Genomic DNA, 18,218 nt, shown 5'->3' on the forward strand with positions numbered 1-18,218 from the left:
ATTGTGAACCTAAGAATGAAGAAAAGTAATGCCTTCCAAGAAACCCCCTAGGAAGCTCGCAAAGCTGGGAGTGTCTCGCACCATTCCAACCAGGAAGATAATGCAGAAACTTCTACAACACCACATGAGCAAGAGAGAGTGTCATGTTTCAAGCATAATTTGGACCAAGAAAAGGAGTGCCAAAGCTAGAAGTTGTGCACAGTCGAGGTTTAGGAAGCCCAAGAAGGGTGGAGCATCAAAATTTGGAAAACCACAATAACAAAACCCTCGAAAAAGGTTCAAGGGAGCCATGGCATCATTAGCCAAAAATTTCTTGGTGTTCTCAGGAGAGAAAGGAGAAGATGCAGATCTACATGTAAGGAGGTTTGACCAATATTGGAAAGTGGCCAGACCTCGGGATGTGGAAGAGCCAGAGCTGAGTGAAATCCGTGAGATGCTTTTATGAACACCTTCGAAGACAGGGCTACGTAGTGGGTATCAAGATAACAAGACAACCATTTTCATACTTATGAAGAGGCCATGACTGCTTTTCAGGGAAGATTTCGTAAAATAAAGTTTGTAACTTAACTTTGTAATCAAATGAGAGAACTTCGACAAGAAGACATGGATGTAGAAGCCTATGCAATAAAACTGCTAAGCTTGAGGCAAAGAGTGGCGGAACAAACCCGACCCTCATTGCAAATAGTTTTTGCATATTGGTTTGTCCAAGGGCTTAAGTTGGACATCCACATAGCGGTCAGCACAAAGCAGGCCGAAACCGAAGAGGAGTTTGAGGAACTGGTCGAGCTGGCCAAAATGGTAGAAAAAAGAAGCCAAGAAAGAAGACAAAAGAGGAAGCCCAGGAAAAGTGGCACAACTGAGGAGGATGATTCAAGTGACACCTCACATGACACTCGAGTGGTAGTGAAGAAAAAGAAGAACAAAAAGAAGAAAACCATAAAGGAAAAAATGAGCCCTGGAGAACTTGTGTTGGAGGTGAAGCAGCTGATGCAAGAGATAAAATAGAGCAAAAGCTCAGAATTCCGCAAAAACGTGTTTTGCTCTCAATGTGCAAATAAGAAGCCCACCTCAGGGAGGAATGCACAGTGCCACCAACGTGTACCATTTGTAACATATACAATCATAGTAGTACATGGAATTGCACACAACATGAAAAATAGAGCTCCCATAGTCAACATCATGGAAGGAGAAGAAAGAAGACCCCCAATGGGAAGGTATGGGAGCAGAGGCCATGGAAATTACTCAGGAAGAAGAATCCAAGGACATGCCGGTGGATCTACCACCTTCACATGCTACGATTGCCAATAACCTGGGCACACCAAGGTGGAATGTGCCATGAAGAAAAAGCATGATGAAGAAAGATAGGCGGAATTGATGATGCAACTTAAAGAAAATCTGCCAAGTGCCATTATGATGTAGCCAGATGACATACAGACGGAGGTTTAAGACATCTTGGTAGTCACAAGGGCTAAAGCTAATGAATCTAGTGTAGGAATAACTTTGATAGATAAACCAGACTCACCCAAATCCTGCAAGAAGGTAGTTGTGGATTGGGATCATCAAAAGAAGGTGAGGATGCAAACCACTAAGGAAATAGAAAGAAGGCAAGGAAAGCAAAAGGAGGATAGCTCATGTGAAGTCGTTGTAGATCTTCTTGGAACCAAGCGAAAATTTGCACAAGATGCGTGTAGAGCACAACAATAAATATATGCTTGAAAGAAAGCAAGGAGGATGCTGATTGGTTACAAACCAATGTAGTATCAATGCTACTGGATAGATAGGTTCTATTGAGACAAGTGGTGAATTTATGCCCAAGATTCAAGGCTAAAATCTTGATGGTAGGCACTGAAGAACTGGAAAAGAATTGAAACACTCAGAAGAAGAAGAAACCCTGGAATGCAGTAGAATGCAAGCTGAGGAACCCCTAGTATCCATAGATGATGAAGTGGCTAAAGTCACAATCCAACTAAAAAATGTGCTCATCAATGATGCAGTATTGGATGGTGGAAAGTTCATGTTCACCTTTTCGGTGTAAAGGGATCAGTAAAACCTGCTTAAAGGCCAATTCATGCAAAAACATTCAATATGTTAGAAGGATTTGATGATGATGAAGAGGACAAAATACTCTGTGAACATCTCGACCTGGTGCCCTTGTACATGTTACATGTAGATGAAGCGATGGGGCACTATGTGGAAGCAAAAGATGGAGAAGCGAAAGAAGCAGCCAAAGAAATGAAGAAAAAAATATCAAATTTTACAAAACCAGAGGGCTCAAGGAGAGAAAAACTGAGCAAAACCATGCAAGAGAAAGCCTCAGAAAAGAGGTTGAATGGGTCTAAAATCTACAACAAGAGGAAATGCAAGAGATCCATGATTGGGTGCATAAGTAAGAAGGGAAATGCTGTAAAAGTAAGACCAGATAGACTACAAGAGGTGAATCTAGGAAATGAAAAAGAAGAAAAGCCGGTGAAGATTAGTTTAGAATTAGAAGAAGAATTCAAGCAAGAGTTGGTGTCCTTTTACTAAAAGAATACCAAGATGTCTTTACTTGGTCGTATGAGGACATGGAGGACATTGACCCTAAATTCTTCCAGGCACCATCAATTTAAGAGAAGGAGCCATACCAGTCAGACAACAGAGGTACAAAATGAACCCTAACTATGCCAAATAAGCCAAAGAAGAAATTGATAGACTGCTAAGAGTAGGTTTCATTGTGCCAGTACAGAAAGCTACTTGGATATCCCCAATTGTGGTAGTCCCTAAAAAGAACATGAAGATCAGAATCTGTGTGGAACACTGCAAGCTGAATGCCACAATTACTTTGGATCCCTTTCCACTTCTGTTTACAGACTCCTTGTTGGATGAGGTGGTTAGGAAGGAAATGTACTCATTTCTAGATGGATTCAATGGGTATAACCAGGTAAAAGTGGCACTAGAAGACAAGGAGAAAACAACCTTTATCACTGAATGGGCTGTCTTCGTGGGGTGGCGACTGTCATGATGTTCGGCTTGAAAAATGCACCAGCTACTTTTTAAAGAATGGTGCAAGAGATTTTCTATGATTACCTAACATACTTCATGAAAGCTTTTGTGGATTACTTCAGTGTATCTAGAGATAAGACAAAACACATCTATCATTTGAGACAGTGTCTGCAACAACAGAGATGCAGAGATACAAGGTTCAAGCTAGATTCAGCCAAGTGTGCATTTGCAATAAAATCAGGAACATTGTTAGGACACATAGTGTCAGCCTAAGGATTGGCCATAGATCCGGCTAAAACAGAGGCCATATCCAGAATGTCTGCTTTAGAGAACATTAAGTAACTAGAGAGGTTCCTTGGTAAGGTTAAGTGGCATGCTAGATTTTTAAAATATTTAGCACATGGCCAACCCATTGTATGCACTTAACAAGAAAGATGCAAAGTATGAATAGAATACAGAGTGTCAAAAAGCATTACAATGGCTAAAGAGAATGGTGTCACCAGTGGTGGTGACCACCCCCCAGACTGGAATGAGATATTCCATGTATATGTAGATGCTTTAGACAAAGTAGTGGGCAGTGCACTGATGATGTAGGAGAAGCAAGAGGGGTATATGCAATCTATTCACTATGCAAGCAAAGCCCTTACAAGGGCGGAAAGGAACTACATCACAATAGAGCGGGAAGCTATTCACTATGCAAACAAAACCCTCACAAGGGTAGAAAGGAACTACAACACAACAGAGCGGGAAGCTCTCTCAATAATATAAGCTGTGAACAAGTTTTGACACTACCTCTTGGGAAACAAATTTGGTTTCCATGTGGACCATCAAGCCTTGATTTATCTGGTGAACAAAGCTTTTCTGCTGGGGAAGATGGCAAGGTGGATGCTCCTGCTTCAAGAATTTGAGTTCACCATCTAACACACGCCCAAAAAAGAAAATGCAATGGCGGACTTTTTGTCCAGACTGGATTTTGGAAAACCGACTCTAGATGGAGTGGATGACCAACTCTCGGATACCAACATATTCACCACAGTAGCTATAGAAGTGGGAGAGAATTGGTATTATGATATGATGCAATTTCTAAAGGATGGAACATTCCCAAAAGGTTACACTGTTGACAGAAAGAAAAGGATCACCTTGAGGAGCAGAAACTTCACAAATGATTGCCAGTAAGCTCTACAAAAGAGGCATAGACCACATCCTACAAAGGTGTGTCTCGGACCATGAGCAGTAAGCGGTATTGAGGGAAGCATACTTGTGGCATAATCAAAGGACACATGGGTAGAGAAATCATATCCTGAAAAAATTTGCAAGTAAGCCTCTAGTGGCCAAAGGTTATAAAGGATGCCAATAGTGAAGGAAAGCAATGTGATGTCTATCAGCGGATGGGTCAACCTGGTGATTTTGATAGATTGCCCATCTCGCCCATACTACCATTGTTTCCATTCATGAAGTGGGGATTGGACTTTGCTAGACCAATAAATCCGCCCACGAAAGGTAGTAGGTGTGAATACATTTTGGCAACCAACTATTTCACCAAATGGCTGGAAGCTAAAGCTATGAAAAGCAATTCTGCCAAAGAGGTGGAGAAGTTCCTCTTTAAGGATATCATTGCTAGGCATGGATTGCCAGTGGAAATAGTCAGTGACCAGGGCACACATTTCATGAACAAGGTAATGAAAGGGTTGATGGAAAGGTACCTCATCAATCACAAGAAGTCCTCAACCTATTACCCACAGTGTAATGGCTAGGCAGAATATACCAACAACAAGGTTCTGACCATAATTTTAAAGAAGATTATAAATGCCAATAAAAATGATTGGGACCAGAAGCTAGATGCTGCCTTATGGGCACATCCTACAAAATCTCAATGGGGCAAACACCATTCAAACTAGTTTATGGTCTAGAGGCAGTAATGCCCATGGAATTTGTGGTTCCCACTCTAAGAGTGGCCATCTAAGAAAAGCTACCAATGGAGGAATCCCAGGAGCATAGAATACAAGAGCTCCTAGCTTCTTTAGAGGAAGAAAGACAACACAACTCTCTACAGGCGGAGAAGGAAAGCCTGGATTGACAGGCATCTCAAGTATAAAATTTTCAAGCAAGGAGACATGGTATTGGTCTATAACTCCAAGTTGGGATCACACCCTAGAAAATTCAAGATCCGGTGGATAGGGCCATTCATGGGGTGAAAAACCCGGTCAATCAAAATGCCTTTACATTAGAAATCTTGGATGGCATACCTTTTCCCAAAATAGTGAACGGCTTCAGGATGAGAAAGTACATGGGCCAACTGGTGGTAGTCACACCAAGAAGAATAACAAGGAGCGTGCCTGGAGCATCTGTTGTGGCATGATCTCACCACCAGTAGAGATTGATGCGGAACATCCAAAAAGCAACAAAGCTGCAGAAGAATTTTGTAAGAGTTTCCAGTCTATGAAAGATCACAATTCCGCAACCAAACAAGGCCAGGTCAGTAAAGAAGCAAGCAACCAAGTGTACGCCAGCCAGATCCATGTCAGCAATGTAAATGGCCACAAGTCGGCATAAGTGGCTGCATGGAGGACAATTGTTCACATCATTAAAACTCCACATGCAATGGTAAGATGGGGAGGCGGGGAGAAAAGTTTAATGCCTTTAAGCCAAGACGATGGGAATGATACGAATCAAGGGTCAAGTCACATCAAAAAATGAGAAGCCAAAAATGACAATGCCCCAAGAAAGGAAAGAAAGAGGAAAAAACATCGCAAAAAAGAGCACAAGGAGCCAAAACGTGCACACTCTCAACCCGCTTTCTTGCTCACAGCTTTCTCACCAATTCATAGCACTCTCTCTGAAGGGAGAGCCATACCAAAAATCAGCAAGACTCTAAGGCCAGAGAAAAGCCTCTACATGGTCGATGATGGTCCCTGACATGAGAAAGAAGGAACACCAGCAGGAGTGGGCGAGGAAGTACAGCTTCAAAAAGCTATTGAATCGCCAGTGGGAGGACTTACAAAGATGGGGGCAAACCGATCAATCTGCTTCTTGAAACAAACACTGTGCATGTGAAGGGGAAGGAGCCTATAAAAATCTTAGAGCTCGCAGTGCATCATGCACTAGGGTTACCGATGGACGGTGCACTAGACACTAACATGAAGCCCACGGTGGAGGAAAAGATCCCAAAGACAGGCAACATGCACCAGGTGAAGGATGTGGCAGATGAGACTTGGAGAGAACAATTTATCTTCTTCTTACAGAATGTGATGTTCATGGGAAATCTAGAGGACATGCAAACAAAAACTACAAGCTGCTCAGGGTAGTAGAAGCAGGAGAGAAGATAAATTGGGCATGGTTAGAGTGTGTGGGATACCTTTAGATGTTCGATGGGTTGGAGTACTTCTTTGATGAGAAAATAGTTCTCTTATGTTAAAGTTTGATAAGAAATGGGCTCCTTATCTGTCATTAGGATAGTTACCTAATTGGTGGTTGCAAAGATAGCAATTCATGAGTCCCAATCTATTTGGCATCAATTATGCCCCATCCATCCTCGTTTGAGAAGCACTTCTTCATGCATGGTACCTATAGGCATAACATAGAACTTTCCTTCTAAGGGGTTATTTCCAGTGTAGGACATATCAGTGAGGGAGCAATACTATACATAAGGTTTTGAATGTGTCTACTTGTTCAACTCTCACTTTTATGGGTGTCACCAAGTTGCATGGGACATTAGGTTATGACTAGCACCCATATCAAAGAGTGCGAACTTGTGTTCTAGGCCAGTCTTTGTGGTCATGCTCAGTCGGATCTAGCAGCCTTCACCTCCTAGTCCTCCTTTTCTCAAATGGTTGTAAAGACACTACATGGTGCAAGGGCCATATTAAGAGAAATGTGACGGTTGCATAACTTTTCTTGTCTAGTCTTAGCTTCTCATTGGGCCCCATGTTTTAGTGCAGTTTCTTTTATTTTCTTCTTTATCTTCTGATGAATGACCTTCAAGGCATTTATAGTTAAAGGGCCATAGTAGCATCTAAGTTTGCTACCATTGAAGAATCCATGTATTTCCACACCGCTAAGGGTTTTAATACATACTGATCCTTGCAAGGTGAGATCATAGACCAGGAACGATCATCATCACATCCCTTTATACTTTAGCTCGTGCTGTTAGTTTTTTGTGCTATACATGAGAGCCATGTCCCAAACTTTAATATCTTTGTCTTTGAGCTTTTCATCAAACAATTCCTTGTGCCTTGGTTTTTTGATTATCATTCCGTCGGCACATAGTCTAGCTTCTTCCAAGCATTCAAGTTCAAACAATTGATCGGTTAGTACATTTCCTATCAAACCTTTCATTGACGTGGTAATTCTTAAGCTTAGTATTAATAATTCCATTTGCATGATGGAGTTTGTTCTGTATGTCAAGTTGAAAGGTGTCTTGTAGATGGCTACCTTATAGGCCATTTTGTAGGCCCAAAGAGCATTTGTAGCTGGCTACCTTATAGGCCATTTTGTAGATGTCTTGTAGATGTCTTGTAGATGGCTACCTTATAGGCCATTTTGTAAGCCCAAAGAGCATTTGTAGCTTTTGTTCCCAATGATATGAGAGGCTTCCATTATTTTTTGTAGATAGGAAAAATAATCTTATTGGTGCTCTCGGCGAAGCCATTGGCTTGGAGGTAATAGGGTGAGGATTTATTATACACTACCATGAGTTTGCTTATTAGGAACTTGATTACATCATTGATGAAGCGAGTCCCTCTATTGCTTAGTAGTTTGAGTGGACACCCAAATCTAGTAATTATATTTTTATAAAGAAATTTGGTTGTTTCCCTAGCATTAGCCTTTGAGGTAGTACGAGCCTCAACCCATTTGGTATAGTAGTCCGTAGTAGCGACGTTAAATCACGCTTGAGTTCCTTGGGTTGCGAGACTAATTAGCCCAACAAAGTCAATGCCCCATTTCTCAAATGGTTGTAGACACTACAGGGTGCAAGGGCATTTTATCATGGCTATGAATCCCATAGAATCAGTGACATTTGTTGTTACAATATTTTACAAATTCAACTACATCTCTAAACAAAGTGGGCCACCACAAGCCTGCTAATAGAATCTTTTTTGGTGGTGTGTCCCACTACCAAAGAAGCCTTTGATAAATTTTCTCTAGCTACGCTAGAGTGGGCTTGCTCAAGGATATCAATGTATTCAAATTCTTGAGAACAACACCTCATAATCCTATCTTGGCCTAACTTGTTTAATTGCTCTCGGTAATCAATTGATAAGGGACTCCTTTTAAGACGCCATGCTCTGTCTCTTTTGAGGGGTCTTTAGGGGAAAATCATTAGCCAAATAATGGGCAATCTCTTCGGCCCATTCTGGAACAATGTAGAGTTTAAATAGTAGGGCATGAGGTAGTTTTTCCTCCAGTCTAACTGATAGTTCTCCATTTGTGGATTCACGACATGTGATGGCATACACATGTTGTGAGCATTTTTGCACGGTCATAGTGAAATCAAACTCTAAGATTAGGAGCCATTGGTAAGCACATAATGGTCTATGAAAAATGCAAATTTATTTACCATGAGATAATGGTGGTACTTCTTTATAGCATAAACCATTGAGAGTCCTTTCGTTTTTATGGTGATGTAGTTTTGGCGTTCAATTGTGGTAGCTGGTAAAACTAACAAGAAAATCCATGCTATGCTCTCCTGATTATGCCAAAATGTAGCCAATTATGAAATTCGAGGCATCTATGTACACATGGAAAATAATATCCAAGTTGGGGTTTCTTAGGATTGGTGAATTTGCTAAGGCTTTCTTAAGAGTGTCATAGGCTTTTTGGCACTCATCTATCCACTCAAAGATGACAAGTAAGCTATACAAGGGTCTTGCTATATGTCAACGTATAGGATTATAAATCTTCAATAGTATATCACATTTCCCATGAAATGTTGGACACCCTTAAAGTTAGTGGGTGATGGAAGCTTAAGTATTAGCTTCACCTTGCTATTGTCAGTAGAGATATCATGTTTAGAAACAATGTGGCCTCGTATCACTCCATGCCTCACACAAAATTTTCATTTGAGTGGGTTAAGGAATATTCTGTACAATCTGCATCTTTCCAGTACCTTTCTAAGGCACTGGAGATGTGATTTTCATTTGGAATTGACGCAAAGGTCATCCATGAAAACCTGAAGAAACTCTTTAAGGTATTTCTTGTATGCTATGCACATAAGCCTTTGGAAAGTCCTTAGGAAATTGGATAGGCCAAATGGCCTATCTCTGTGTGCATAAGTGCCCCACTCTATGGCAAATGCAGTCTTATGTTAATCATTTAAATATATTTCCACTTGGTTATAGCTTGAGAACCCATCAAGGTAGCTATAGGCCTCCTTGCCTACTACTCGTTCTAGCACATGCTTAGTGAATGGTAATGGGTAATGGTTGTTCACCATGGTTACATTAATCTTTTTAAGGTTAGCAAGTGTTAGGAACCTAAGACATTGATGTCCCTCCCCTTATTTGATTGTATTGCGGCTATATCTATATATATATATATATATATATATATATATATATATATATATATATATATATATATATATATATATATATATATATAGGGTAGACACTATCGCCATCTTGAATGTAGTGACTTAGGATTTGAACTGGAGGACTTTGGGCCTCTAGTGGTTCTAGGTAGTTAGCGTCCCCCCATTCCTTCTTCCTTTCCCTTAGGTATTCCCGTCAAGGGTTAATTAGTTCATGGGGTGACCACTCTAAGAATGGGTGGTTATTATGGCAAAGGCAGTGGGAGTAATTTTGGAATTCTTAGAACTCCTCTTTAAGGCACATACTACCCCGAGTGAGGTGCGTTGGCAAGCATGGGCCCACTGATGGAGCCAGCAAAGCTAAGTGTTGGGTGGGGGGAAATTGTTTGTTACTAGAGCGAGCTATTGTCTCTGAGGTCGATTCTTGTAAGCAATGGATAGTATCATGGTTTCCCATCCTCATGTAATGCATGCCTATACCTGATTTCTCCTTTTTTTGTCTAGCGGGGGAATTCTGTACTTATGTGGCTGATGTGGCATATTGAACACTAGACCAACTCACGTCTAGGGTACATAAGCAATTGGCCTATGTTTATCTTTTCTTACCCCAACCTTCCACTGCTCAGTCATTTATTGTATGAGTGTAGCCGCTAGGTCTTCAGTGGAACTGGTGGGACATGTGGCTCTTTTCCTTTGTTGTCAATCTTTGAAGGTATTGTGCCAAAGGATACTTCAGAAGGGGTTCAGAGAGATTCCTTGAAGAATTTCCCATAATTTTATCGTCAAAGTCTATGGCACTTTTACATCATGGCTCAAAGTTTTTATGCTTTTCTGAGTATGAGGCATCATGCAAGGTTGAATCGAGGATTCCTTCCAAGAATCTCCCAGTTAATTGTTTATCATATAATTTTCATTGCTAGAGAATTGAGAGTGAAGGTATCTCACTCTATTTATGTAGTCTATGATCGATTCTTTCTCTTGTTGTTTGACATGGTTAAGTTGATCGATTGGATTCTATGAAGTTCCTTGGTGGGAGTAACCAATTGTGAAAACAATCTTTATGGTGCCGAAGTCAGCCTGTTCTTCTGGTTTCAAAGATTGGAACCATTGACCTACCTTTCCTTCCATGGTAAGTCTAAAGGCACTTACCCGTAATATATATATATATATAGAGAGAGAGAGAGAGAGGGGGAGAGAAGTGGTAACAGACAAGTGTCGGGTGTATGTGTGAATGAATGCATAGGTATGCTCTCCACCATACCTTAACAAATCAAACTGCAAACTGCTCGTCGTCCAATCAAATGTAATGAGTGTTCTTTAGAGTCTGGAGAAGTAGTAAAAAACATAATAATATTAATACATACATGAGCATGTCCGTGTGGCTAGCCACCCTTAGTTCTCTTCCTTGCAGAGCTAATACTAAAAATAAGACACTCAAAGAGAGAGAGCGAGGGAGATCTACATTCATTCCAGAAGCCTCGCATCATCATATTTGTAGCTTGCAAGTAAAGGTGAGCCTGAGGGCTCACTCACTCAACCTTTGTTCCGGCTCGGCCCATGATCTTGATTGATAGCACACTACCTAAGTGTCTCGTCGTCGTCAGTTACTATAAGACTAGTAGTAGTAGTAGTAGTAGTAGTAGTAGTAGTAGTAGTAGTAGTAGTAGTAGTAGTAGTAGTAGTAGTAGTAGTAGTAGTAGTAGTAGTAGTAGTAGTAGTAGTAGTAGTAGTAGTAGTAGTAGTAGTAGTAGTAGTAGTAGTAGTAGTAGTAGTAGTAGTAGTAGTAGTAGTAGTAGTAGTAGTAGTAGTAGTAGTAGTAGTAGTAGTAGTAGTAGTAGTAGTAGTAGTGCCACCTACGTAGGAATATATTTTAATGCTTCGACTTGGCTGCCCACCCTTTTCACAGATTTCAAGAGGGCCAACCAACCTACCCCCCCCCAATCCCATGGCAATGTGAAGAGAGTAAGTAGTACTTTCGATACACTCAAAGTTTTAAACATGATATAAACATACAATAATGGTTGACTAGTAGCTTTGATTAAATGGTAAATGAAGATATAAATTTAACTTTTTCACTAAAATTCTTTAACTATCAAAATTTAAAATCCTATAGGTAATTGAGGTCAACCATAGTACCTTACAATTCTCACTAGTGCCATTATGTTTCTTAGGCTCATCAAGAGTTTAGTTCTCGACCAATGGTGTGAGAGGTTTTCACAGCTTAATTAATAGCCTGAGAGGCTATAGTCATGTGGTTATTAAGGCTCATTAGTAGCTAGCCCCAAGTTTCCATTTCAAATTGTCCCATATTGCACAACCAATGTAAACACTACCTAAATGTTCATAAATCTCCAACAAACTCCAAGAGGGATGTATAAGTATCTCACAAGCCCCAACAGTTGTAAGATGCATGCTAACTCTTCCAGAAACCCTCAAGATCATAGCAGTTGTTGGATGTAATGTGGCATGTTCTCTACGACCTCAACACCACCAACTAACACCCAAAACTTGAAGAAGCGCCAAATAAAAAGGAATTTGAGCCACGTAAAATTCAACACCCCATATTTGACAATGAATATCTCTCATGGTGATAAAGTTTGCCAAACTCCATTGGTTGCCAAACTGTTATACTAGAAATAATGGGTCAGCATCTCATCAAGACTAAGCAATTGATCCCCAACCACAAGCCATACAAACTGATGTCAAATTTGCCATGGCTTTTATGAGGTGAGCCTAGTTGTGAAGCAAAGCATTGAATGATATTATGGGTCTTGCAATGTATATAGGTGGGTAGAAGAGATAGGGCATGTAAATTTCAGGTGAATAGCTGCTCAAGCATAGGGATTTCTCTTGCTTAATTAAGTAACATGCTGCTTCTGAACGACAAACGTCACAGCTTTTGCTATGCTTCTCCCAATCAATTGTTGATGACCAAGAAATGCAAGTCCAATGATAATTTAGGCCAAAGCTAACCATGCGTAACATGATAAAATTGAAATTGATGTACCAACAGTGCGCTCCTTTATAACATCACATAACAGTGCGCTCCTTTATAAATTGATGTACCAACAGTGCGCTCATTTATAACATCACATAATTGCCTACCACAATGGTGGCAAGCAAAAAAAAAAAGGAGCATGCTCCATGCATGTAAAGAATATAAACGAGTCAGGATAGGAGCAACACACTTTGCCATCATGTAAAAAAAAAAAAGTCCTTTGACAGCGTTGCCTATGAGAAGGAAAACAACCATCACTAGTGTGAGTACTAGCAAGTTCTCATGAATGTTGCTATATCAAACACATCATTGAGGGGTGTCTAAAATATTTCTTTATCACAACCCCCGCGATCCACCACTTTAATAGCTGCTTGTGTGTGTGTTCGTGAGTTTAGCGATCGCCCGCACGTAGCATATGCCAAGAGGAACACGATGTTTCCATAGGCGCGCTTTCTTTTGTGCGAATTCATAGCCTTGTCTTGAAAAGATACAGGATCCCTCCTCTGATGGAATAATAATATCGCCCTTTTAAGTTGGCACTTCTTTTCAAGACACAACAAAAACACCAACCGGATTTGTGTGCCGGGCAGCATTGCGTAATTCCTTTAATATATATATATATTCTTTCTTTTCCTCTTGCACAACATGCAAATTAAGAGAAGAACACAGGAATTTCTAGTGGCCATTCATGGATTCCTTGCTCTCGCCACACCAATTCAGAATCTGATGAGAGTAGGATGTTCTTGCTTTTGACTAGCTCATCCAATCCATACGGATAGATCTATAGATCTGATTACCAAGCTTAATTTGGAGAAACCACGTTTAAACCTGAAGAGTGGTTTTCTTAATTGCAAAAGTGGTTTTCTTCATATAAGGGTCCTTACCCTTGATTTGATCCCATGGAGTAGAAAATCTAGCAAAGTCTACAATCCTTTGCCCCCAAGGTCTCTACCCCTTTGCTTCTCTTTAACCATTGGTTAAACCCCTTTTTGTTTGTCCTCTCTTTTTAATAACTTGTTCTCCCTTAGGGTGAACTTGACACTGAACTTGATAGGCTTTTTCTCAATTGAATAAATAAAATCAAAATTTACAAGAGAATAGGCATACCTTGAATTTTTGGAATTGCTTTAAAAATATATTTTTGATTTAAAACCTTGAAGAGATCCCCTTTGTACTTGCAAAAGCTGTAATACCACCATATACTCTCAATAACTTAATTGAATTGAATGGAGAAAATAATATAAAAAGCACAGAAGAGATGAATGTAAACACTTGAATAGAAATAATACTTCACCACACAAGACAAACCATTCCCCCCCCTCCCATGCGTTGAGGCTCTCTCTCTATGACATGGGTATTTTAATCATATTCCAAAATTTAGCCCTTGAGCTAATAAGAGAGTGCACATACAAGATTGGGGTTTTTATTTTACAAAATTGGTAAGGCACTTATTCTGTTCACACCTATGTGCCTTCTACCATAGACTTTATTAACGTGCATATATAATTTAAATGTCCATGCCTATACACATAAGGGGCGGATAAAATATTACATTAAAATCATGGCACATTGCCATAAAATAACCATATGAAATAATAATTCGAGTTGACACAAGGTACGATCCTCCACGTGCGACACTCGCATCATCACCACTCACACCTTATATAACTTTTGAAGCCAAGACCTTGATCTCCCTAGAAAGGGGATGAGAGGTGATCGTTGGGTACTTACCAATGTTTTGAGCTCACGTCCTTTAAGGCTCCCCAAGCTCACTTTTAGAAGCTCCACTCTTTCACACACACATGCATAGAAGAGAAACATGCACTAGCGTACACACACACACTCTCTCTCTCTCTCTCTCTCACACACACACACACACACACACACACACACACAAGATAAAGCAAGAGCTCTCATAGCACAAAGGGGGATTGTGTTCTTTCATTATGAGAAATTACCTTTTATACATCTGGCCCTTATTCACACTTGGGCGTCCAAAACTTACAGGCCTTTGGTGGCCAATACCTCAAAATGTATAACTTTTATAGTGCCTTTACATAACAATTATTAATGGAGAGGCATCTTTGTTAATCCAAGATGGGATTAACATCCCCCCTACCTAATGTAGGTTCTTTCCTCACACAACCTTTACCTAGGTCAAAAGACCTGGTCATCGAACTCGTGTCTGTAGAAGTTGCAACAGCGAGATTGATGCTTTAAGGGTACTTTGGAATGCTGAGTGGGACGTCCAGAACCCGGTGTCGACCTGGTCTTCAAACGTGACATGTATGTAACTCGGAAGACACCTTAGGCGATGATAATAAAGCATCATGCCTCCTTCAGTTAGGCCCTTGTTCATGTCAAAGCAAAGCTGCTCTGCCTCAAATCTATCATGCCTTTCCTTTGGTTGATTGATGAGAACTATGATCAAATTCATGAATCTTATACAGTAGCTACTATATCTAGATTTGGAATTTTATGCCATGCTCATATCTATGTGAGCAATTAGTGTCGTTGACTTGTTATATCCTCGAATGTGGATGGCGAGAAGTGAGGGAAGTTATAACATACATGAGAGTCCTGTTTCTTTACTTCATGGAATTGGAGTGGAGTCAGTTTTCTTTTGATTGGCATGAATAAGGGATTCACTCATTGTGTTAGTGGGGAGCACTGGTACTGATAACTGTATTCTAGGACTGCCAGATACTCCTTGCACCAATCCAGCTGTATGCTTGGTATCATCTATTTGGATTGTCGTATGGCCTCCCCTTGTATGCAGTGGGTGTTGTTTTTTGCGCAATCTATGGAAACAATAGCTGATCATGAATGTCACAATTTGGATCTCTAGCAGATCAGCCAAGTGTGGATTGGCCAGCTTGGTGTGACGAGCCACATTCTCCCACAAGGTCCCCTCTCCTCCTATTGGTAAAATATCTTCTAATTCTAGCATTGGGGCTCAGAGAGGGTATGGAACATAAGGATGCCTCCATGACTCCATGTTGGAGTTTGCATCCGGTAGGATCCTTTTGGTAGGCTCAAATGGTGTGATTTGCATCAGCACCTTGAACATGAGTTTTGGTTTCAAGAGTGGGTTGTCTGCGTGGATGAAGCCCTTGTACTGTAGAGCTGACAAAGTTTCAAGAATATTTGCATCAGGAAAACCTTGGATATCATCCTGAGGGAGATGGTTACATACCTCATCGATCGGCCTTGGTGGAGATAGAGTTGGTGCCGGCATCTCCTCGGGGGTGAGAGTGTTAGTGGGAAAATCAACGAGGATAGAAGAGAAATGAGAGAAGATACAATTGGCCTCAGTTTTGTTAGCAGGAGATACACTAGGAAAGGGATTTAATAACTTACTGAAGATGGCAGAGAGAACATTGGATAAGTAAAAGATGAGGAGGTTCCTGGTGTGTCTTCTTGAACCTCTCCGAAACTTGGGGGGCGGTAAGTTGGGCTTGTTAGTTTTCATAAATTCTTGGAGGTCAATTATATCATTGGTGGTTATATTAGGATATTCTATATGCTCTTTATCAAAACTATAAATCATGTTAGTGTGAGCATAGCCTCCAAATGCTTATGGATATTTTGATAAAGTTTTATAATACTAAAAGGATGATTTAATGTGGATTCTGAGAGGTTTAGATGCTGATGGGTATTATATACTTCAGTCCAACCATGGCTAATAACCCATTGGTATCTTTGTGCAACAACCTCGTAGTTGGCCGATGTCATTGGGATATCATCTGCTAGTAGAAATAGGTCGAGTTTATCGACATTGTCATCTAGGATATCTGATTGTTGTAGCACCCGACACCAATTACAAAGGTTTAGCACTATGGGATGTAAGGGGAAAAAGAAAATATCAGCTGGGTCAATTAGAACTATATCCCTCTGTAGGATTTCCATTATTATGGTTGGGTCTACATCCCTTTCTATGTTCTAATGTATTAGGGTTAGGTCTCCCAAACTAAGGTCTTTGGTTAAGTTAATTTTGCATTGAAGAAGAGAGAGGGTTAGTGTAGATAAAAATAAATTTAGATTCTGATGTGACAGGCCCGATGAGTTACTGGCAAAACGAACCTATCTTCAAGGCACGTTCAATGAGTTGGCGTAATTCATCCGGTTGATTAGTTCTTTGAGATCTTTATTGGAGGGTGAGCTGACATTCTAGATCCTATATTTTGGAGTCTTTGGTGGTGAGTAGTGTGGATATGGTTGCTTCCCGCACATCTCAAGTAGCGGCCAGCTCTGCATATCTTCGTGCAACGTCCTTTGTTGCAATCCTGGAAAATATGGCTTGAACATTAGCCTCTTCAATTTGCCTTTGCCACTCCTCTACCAAGCTTTGGCTACTAGTTAATTGCTGGTGTACATGCTCAAGCACTTGTTGATGGTAGTATTTGATCTATCTCCATCGACTTTGCAGCGATCACCTCGTTGAGGGATTTCAATTTCTCAGCATATGCTTTGTTCAGTTTCTCTCTTTCTGTTTGAAGGCTTACCACTCTCTGTTCTACTTTAGTAATGGCTTCAGTGAGTGTGTTGATCTGCCCTATATATCCGTCTTCCTTTTCTTGGAATGTGGCATGTGCTTCCTTTAGTTGCTGTGTATGTTGCTCTTCTTTCTCCTTGGTATCTCTTCTTCCATACGTTGCATTTTTAATTCTAATTGTTGGAGGTTGCCCCACATCTTTTTACATTTCTTTGGCCTCTTACCACCCTTCACAAATCTTGAATTAACTTCTTAGTCTCCTTTAGGACCGCTTGTCCCTTCTGTAGCTCTTTTGAAATGAGGGTAGATGGCTCCATGGATCCTTTAGCCTAAGGTACCCCTGCCTCTTGAGTGCCAAATGGGAAGATTAGTTGTATGGCTGAGTACTTTAGTTAGGAGATATGGATTACACACCTTGGATTGGAGTGACTTGAGGTGATTCTCCATTTTACGATGGATATACCAAGCCCAATCCTCTTGTTTTTCCTCATGGACCTTTGCTATGCGATTGAGAGGGACCTTGTTATATTTGTCCATTGGCTTTACTTTCATTAGCATTGACATTACTCTACAAGCTTTCTCATCTACTTCATCCTTTATATTCTCGTACTTCACCCCATTTGAGTTAAAGGAAACCCTCTTCAACATGTCCTCCATGGGCATCTGATCGATTGTATGTACATGTGTCGGTATGGTGGGGGTAACTACAGAGATTCTTGTATCATTTCCTCTGTGATGAGGACCTACTGTGGGGGAGGACCTCTACCATTCTGCCAAGTCCTACCTTCTCCAGCTTATTTTGACATCTGTATCTTCTAAGATCTTCAAACACTCTGGGCTATGATACTAGAACATAATCTTCCCATGAGCTATCTAAATGTCTTTGTGGATGATGGTACCTTGGACCGTCTATGCATACGGCCCAAGGTAAGTGAACTTGGTGCCACGTGGTGCTCTTTTCCTCTTTTCTGCTAGTGACCTTGTGGTACTGGCCTGAGTTACGTTCGGGTTTCCCTCAACCTCTGGTTCGGAAGTAGCCGAGGAGGCCATCTACATGTGAAAAGAACATCAGTCATTGTGACTGGTAGGAGCTCGTGGTCCTTCTTTTTCTTATTCTCGTTTTTTTTGGGGGTTTTTTTTGTATGTGTGTGTTAGTGATTTTTATTCGTGGGTGTATGATGGGAAGAGTATTAGTGTGGTGAGCAATGAATCAA

At 40.6% G+C, this 18,218-nt stretch overlaps 1 pseudogene; it reads right to left on the minus strand.

Moving 5' to 3' along the window:
• Positions 1 to 11,779: 11,779 nt before the first annotated feature.
• On the minus strand, positions 11,780 to 17,667 carry LOC147602998 (membrane-bound O-acyltransferase gup1-like; annotated as a pseudogene).
• Positions 17,668 to 18,218: the final 551 nt, after the last annotated feature.

The sequence above is a fragment of the Cibotium barometz genome, chromosome 65 (genome assembly GCF_041138505.1).
Source record: "Cibotium barometz isolate CiBa-2024 chromosome 65, ASM4113850v1, whole genome shotgun sequence".
In the NCBI taxonomy this organism is placed as follows: domain Eukaryota; kingdom Viridiplantae; phylum Streptophyta; class Polypodiopsida; order Cyatheales; family Cibotiaceae; genus Cibotium; species Cibotium barometz.